Source organism: Macrotis lagotis, chromosome X (assembly GCF_037893015.1).
Source record: "Macrotis lagotis isolate mMagLag1 chromosome X, bilby.v1.9.chrom.fasta, whole genome shotgun sequence".
Lineage (NCBI taxonomy): Eukaryota > Metazoa > Chordata > Mammalia > Peramelemorphia > Peramelidae > Macrotis > Macrotis lagotis.
This window is the reverse complement of record NC_133666.1, coordinates 188,472,903-188,478,902: the sequence shown is the minus strand read 5'-3', so window position 1 is coordinate 188,478,902 and position 6,000 is coordinate 188,472,903.

Genomic DNA, 6,000 nt, shown 5'->3' with positions numbered 1-6,000 from the left:
ATCTTGTTGATTCTTCTTCTTCTTCTTTTTTTTTTTTTGCAAGGCAATGGTTGTGGCTTGCCTAAGGCCATACAGCTAGGTAATTTTTAAGTGTCTGAGGTCGGATTTGAACTCAAGTACTCTTGACTCCAAATCTGGTGTTCTATCCACTGTGCCACCTAGCCACCTCTAGAGGAGAATATTTTGAAAAGCAGAATTGGAAAAAGAGGTCTAAAAATTTGCTAAAGAAAAAAACTCCTTAAAAGTAGAACTGGCAAAATGGAAAAGGAAGTAGAAAAGCTCAATGAAGAAAATAATTCTATAAAAATTAGCATTGAGTAAATGTTAATAATTTTATGAGAAATAAGGAAACATTAGAAAAACAACTGATAAGGAAAATAGATCCAGGAAAAATAATTTAAGAATTATTGGGTTACTTGAAAACTATGATAAAAAAATGTTTATCACAATCTTTCAAGAAATTATCAAGGAAAACTGCTCTGCTATTCTAGTACCTCAAGATAAAATCAAAATTGAAAGAAATGACTTAGATTCTCCTGAAAGAGATCCCCAAATGAACATCTTCAGGAATATAATGACCAAATTCCAGATCTCTCAAGTCAAGAAGAAAATATTGCAAGCAGCCAAAATGAAATTTAAGTATTATGGAGCTATAGTCAGGATACCACAAGATTTAGCAGTCTGTACATTAAAGAATCATAGGGATTGGGATATGATATTCAGGGAGCAAAGGAACTAGAATTAACAATCAAGAATCCACTTCTTAGCAAAACTAAGTAAAATCCTTCAGGAGAGAAAAAAAAGTGAATATTCAATGAAATAGAGGCTTTCAAGCATTCTTGATGAAAAGACCAGAGCTGAATACCAAACCTGAAATTCAAAATCAAGACTCAAGAGAAGCATGAAAAGGTAAACAAGCAAGGGAAATCATAAGGGACTTAAACTTTTTACATTACTACATGGGAAGATATAGACAGGTGTGAGTTAAGTATGAAGGAATGATGTCTAAAAAATAAAATTAAGAGGTGAGAGAAGAATGTACTGGGAGAAAGAGAGAGGGAAAGGTAAAATGGGTTACATTATCTCACATAAAAGAGGTAAGAAAAAGCTTTTACAATAGAAGGAAAGAGGGGAGAGTTGAAAGGAAGTGACTGAACTTTACTCTCATCAGAATTGGCTCAAAGAGAGAATAACAAACATGCTCATTTGGGTAAAGAAATCTAACTTAGTCTACCAGAAAAGTAGGAGGGTAAGGGGATAAGACAAGGGGCTGGGACAGAGGTGGGGGGGGAGGGAAGGGGGCAGGGGAGGTGTGATAGAAAAAAAGAACAAATTGGAGAAGGTGGTAGTCAGAAGTAAGACATTTTGAGTAGCGTCAGGGTAAAAAGAAAGAGAATACAATAAACAAAGGGGAATAGTATGGAGGGAAATACATTTAGTAATTTATAAGTGTGAAAAAAATTTTGAAGAAAGTTTCTCTGATAAAGGCCTCATTTCTCAAACTGGTGAAATTTATAAAAATAAGAGCAATTCTCTAGTTGATAAATGAAAAAAGATATGAATGGTTTTCAGATGAAATAATCAAAGCTATTTTTATTCATATTAAAAATATTTTAAATCACTGTCAAAAGGACAAATGCAAATTAAAGCTATTCTAAGGTACTACCTCATACCAATATTAGATTGGCTAATAGGACATAAAAGGAAAGTGGGGGATGTGGGAAAACTGAAATATTAATGCACTATTGGTGGAGTTGTAAACTAATTCAATCAAATTGCAATAGAGCAATTTGGAACTGTGCCCAATGGACCCAAAAAATCATGCATACCCTTTGCCTAGCAATACCACTTTAAGTCTGTATCCTAAGAGATTTAAAAAAAATCAAAAAGGAAAAGGACTTTTATGTACAAAAACTACTTATAGCAGTTCTTTTCTTGTGGCAAAAAAAATTTGGAAAAAGAGGGGATGTGCATCACTTGGGAACTAGCTGAACAAATTGTGCTGTGTGATTGTGATGGAGCACTATTCTGCTATAAGAAATGATGAGCAGGATGCTTTCAGAAAAATCTTGAGAGACTTACATAAGCTGATGCAAAGTGAAATGTACTGTGTACAAAGTAACAGCAATATTACAAGATGATCAGTTGTGAATGATATAGTTATTCTCAACAATATATTGACCCAAGACAACTCTAAATATAGTATAATGAAAAATGTTATTTATTCCCAGAAAAAAGAACTAATGATGTCTTAACACCGATTAATATATACCTTTTTAAACTATTTTTCTTGAGGGTTTTTTAGGGGGTTTATGTTAGCTTTCACAACATGACTAATATGGAAATGTTTTGCATAACTGTACTCATATATATAATTTAAATGGAATTGCTTGGTTTCTCAGGCATAACAAGGGAGGAAGGGAGAGAATTTTGAATTCAAAGTTTTAAAAATCCATGTTAAAAATTGTTCTTACATGTAACTGGGGGGGGAATAAAATACTAACTAAATTTAACAAAATATAATGGCTAAACCATTTGATAACTCCACCAATAACACATTAGTGTAACTGCTTTTCCTTAGCTCCTTCAATGATTGTCATTTGCCTTTTCTGTCATCTTTGCCAATATATGGGTGTAATTTGGAACCTCAGAATGATTAATTTATATTTTTCCAGTTATTAGGAATTAAATTATTAGGAATTAAATTTTTTTAACTTGATGGTTGATTGTGTGGACTTTTCCCTTTGAAAACTGACTTCTTCACTTATAGATTTAGACAGCCAGTACATATGTAGATATGTACATATTTATATATAAGTTCATACATATAACCTATCTGTGTATGTATATATCTGCATATTTTTTTACTTTAAAAATAAAATAAGGTGGAAAAATGCATATAAAGTCAACAAAAAGTTATTCAATGCCTACAATGGGCAAGGAAGTATATGTCTTTAGGTATTAGGGCTACAAAGTCAAAATAAGAAATGTATAAACAATCTGTGATGAGAATTACCATTTAGGTTGTTGTGGTCATAGCGCCATGACCCAGAAATAATATCAATAGAAATATTTTTCCATATGTGTGTGTGTGTGTGTGTGTGTGTGTGTGTGTACCTACCCAGTTACAAAGAAAAAAGAAACCTGATTTACATTTAAAATAAAGTGAATTTTATTCCTAATAAAATAATTCACAAAATCATAGAATTTTAGAACCAAATGAAACCCAGAGATCATTAAGCAGGCAAGGAATCTTTGACCCTGTATCAATGACTGGTCCCTGGTATCCCGAGGATCAAAACTGAAATCAGTTCAAGATTATTTCCATCACAAGCTGTAGCCTCTGCTATTGAGTTAGCAATGAATTTCAAATTATGGAAATTAAATCTTGAAAAAAATTTATTAGCTTCATTTTGTCAGTATCCTTTTAGCTTGTATCTCTACTTTAGCAGTTCTATCAGCCACTTCCCAGATGGGCTGGCCCATTTTCAAAAGTGCATATTTCTACCTAAATGGTTTAATGTACACACAGTCTGTGTATTATAAACAGTCTGATTTGTTAAAGAAAAGCCACAGCTAGATTCCAAGGAGAGGTGACAGATACTGAGAAAGAATTATAGTCCAAAATTACAACATATAAGTCTATATAGGAAAAAACCCTATAAGAAGACAAAGAACTTTTGTATACTATCACAGTGAAGCCTCCTTATATCATGCCCATTTTTTTCTCATCTATAATTTTTGCCCAGTTACACTACAACATCTCACTAATGGTCTTGTTGGCAGCTTTCCAACACTTCCCCTTCACTATTAAACCTTGTTTTTAATCTTTTCCCTTGCAAAATGATCAGATGAGATTTTATATTATAGCCTGAACTGATGATAGACAGATCAGAAATGTTATCACTACACAAAAGGTGACCCTATCTCGATACAGCTATACAGTCTCTTTACAGAGACTGCTTTCTCAACCTAGGTAAGATGCTCCATAATCTTTTAGCTAGAAGGGACCTATAAACTTTCTTAGTTCATCTCAGTGTTAGAAGTCAGAAATTGTATGTCTGTCCAGGGTTGTTTTAAAAACAGTAGGTTCCTAGCCTTTCCTTGAGGTTCTCAAGCCAATGATTGTTGGAAAGTCAATCACTTGACCTGCCAAATCTTTCTGGCTCTGATTGTTCCTGCTTAGGACTAATTAGAGTCAGAGTTAGAGAAGGAAAAGAGAAAATATGGAAAGTTTCAGTGCATACTGGTTGATCAAGCAAAGCACTTGTTCTATCTGTGAAGAGGGTAATAGCTCACCTTCGAGTATACTAATTCTTCCATGGTGAACATTGATTGAAGAATTTTTAGAATATAAAAGGAATTCAGAATCTAAACCTACATCCCTAATAGGAGCAGAATCCAGGAGCCCTGAGTTCAAAACCTAACTTTACATTTATTATATATGTGATTATCAGTCAAGTCCCTTAACCTCTCTCTACAATAAAAGGCTAGGGAATTGGACTATGTACCTTTTTTTTTTGAAAGGCAATGGGGTTAAGTGGCTTGCCCAAGGCCACACAGCTAGGTAATTATTAAGCGTCTTAGGCTGGATTTGAACTCATGTCCTTCCCAACTCCAAGGGCCGGTGCTCTATCCACCACCTAGCCGCCCCCATGTAACTTTTTAAATCCTTCAGGCTTGAATGCATGATGAAGTGACTTTTCTTTTCTTTCCTTACTGAAAAGCCCTTCTGCTTTCCCACAGGTTCCAATGATTAATTCTGATCCTTTTTTAAAGGCATTTTGGGATGATATTTGATAACTGAGAAGTTTAATGTATTTTGCTTGCAAGGCTTTGTTCTTTTTTGAACAGTCTCTTAAACACTGATAGGCAGCTTTTTCTATGTTCCCCACTGATGTTTCTCCAGGCAATATATGCCCAACATGACATAATGGATAGAGCACTGGCACTGGAGTCAGGATAGGAATTTGAATCGTCTTCAGATACGTGACTCTTACTAGCTGCATGACTTTGGACAAGTCTCTTAACCCTGATTGGCTCATATCCAGGATCATCTCCTTCCTTGAATAAGCACATGAATATGTGCTTGTCATAGCATTACCTACCTGATTTCATGGTCTTTGAAATGAAGGACAAACATTATGCCCAATGAATGGTAAAAAAAAAAAAAAAAAGGTATTCAAATAGAAGTCCTTAACCTTTTTGTTTGTTACAATTCCTTTGAAAGTCTTGTGAAACTATATAAAATAATTTTTTAGTAATCTGTTATGGTCAATGACCAAGTAAATTAATTTAGGTAGAATTGTCATTTTAATTATATTAACACAGTCTAGCCACAAGCAATTGATTTTTCCCAATTGTTTAAATATTACTTTATTTGTATGAAAATTGTTTTGCTAGTTTCACTTTTTTGTTTTTTCATGTTTTTTACCTTTTGTTCTTTTTTACAACTTGACTAAATGTGAAAATATATTTAACATGACTGATTGAACATTTATAGCTTATATCTGATTGTTTGCCATCTAGCAAGGAAGGAAGAAAGGAGGGAGATAAGTTCATAACTCAAATCTTATAAAAATTGAATATTGAAAAGTATCTTTACTTGTAATTGGAAAAAATAAAATACTATTTAGAAAAAAAAGAGAGTCGGAGTGGCAAGGTGGCACAGTGGATAGAGCACCGGCCCTGGAGTCAGGAGTACCTGGGTTCAAATCCAGTCTCAGACACTTAATAATTACCTATCTGTGTGGCCTTAGGCAAGCCACTGCCTTGCAAAAACCTTAAAAAAAGAGTCTTGTGAAATTTTCTTAGAATGCTGTTTTTAATTGAATAAAAAAATATACATAGGATTGCAAAGGAAACCAATTATATTGGAATGTAATTATCAGAAAACTAAAAATAACAACAAATTTGGACTCCAGGTTAAGAATTCTTATACCAGTATGAGGAAAAGAACCAACATTTGTTGTTAAGCAAACCTCCAGCATGCTTTCAAAT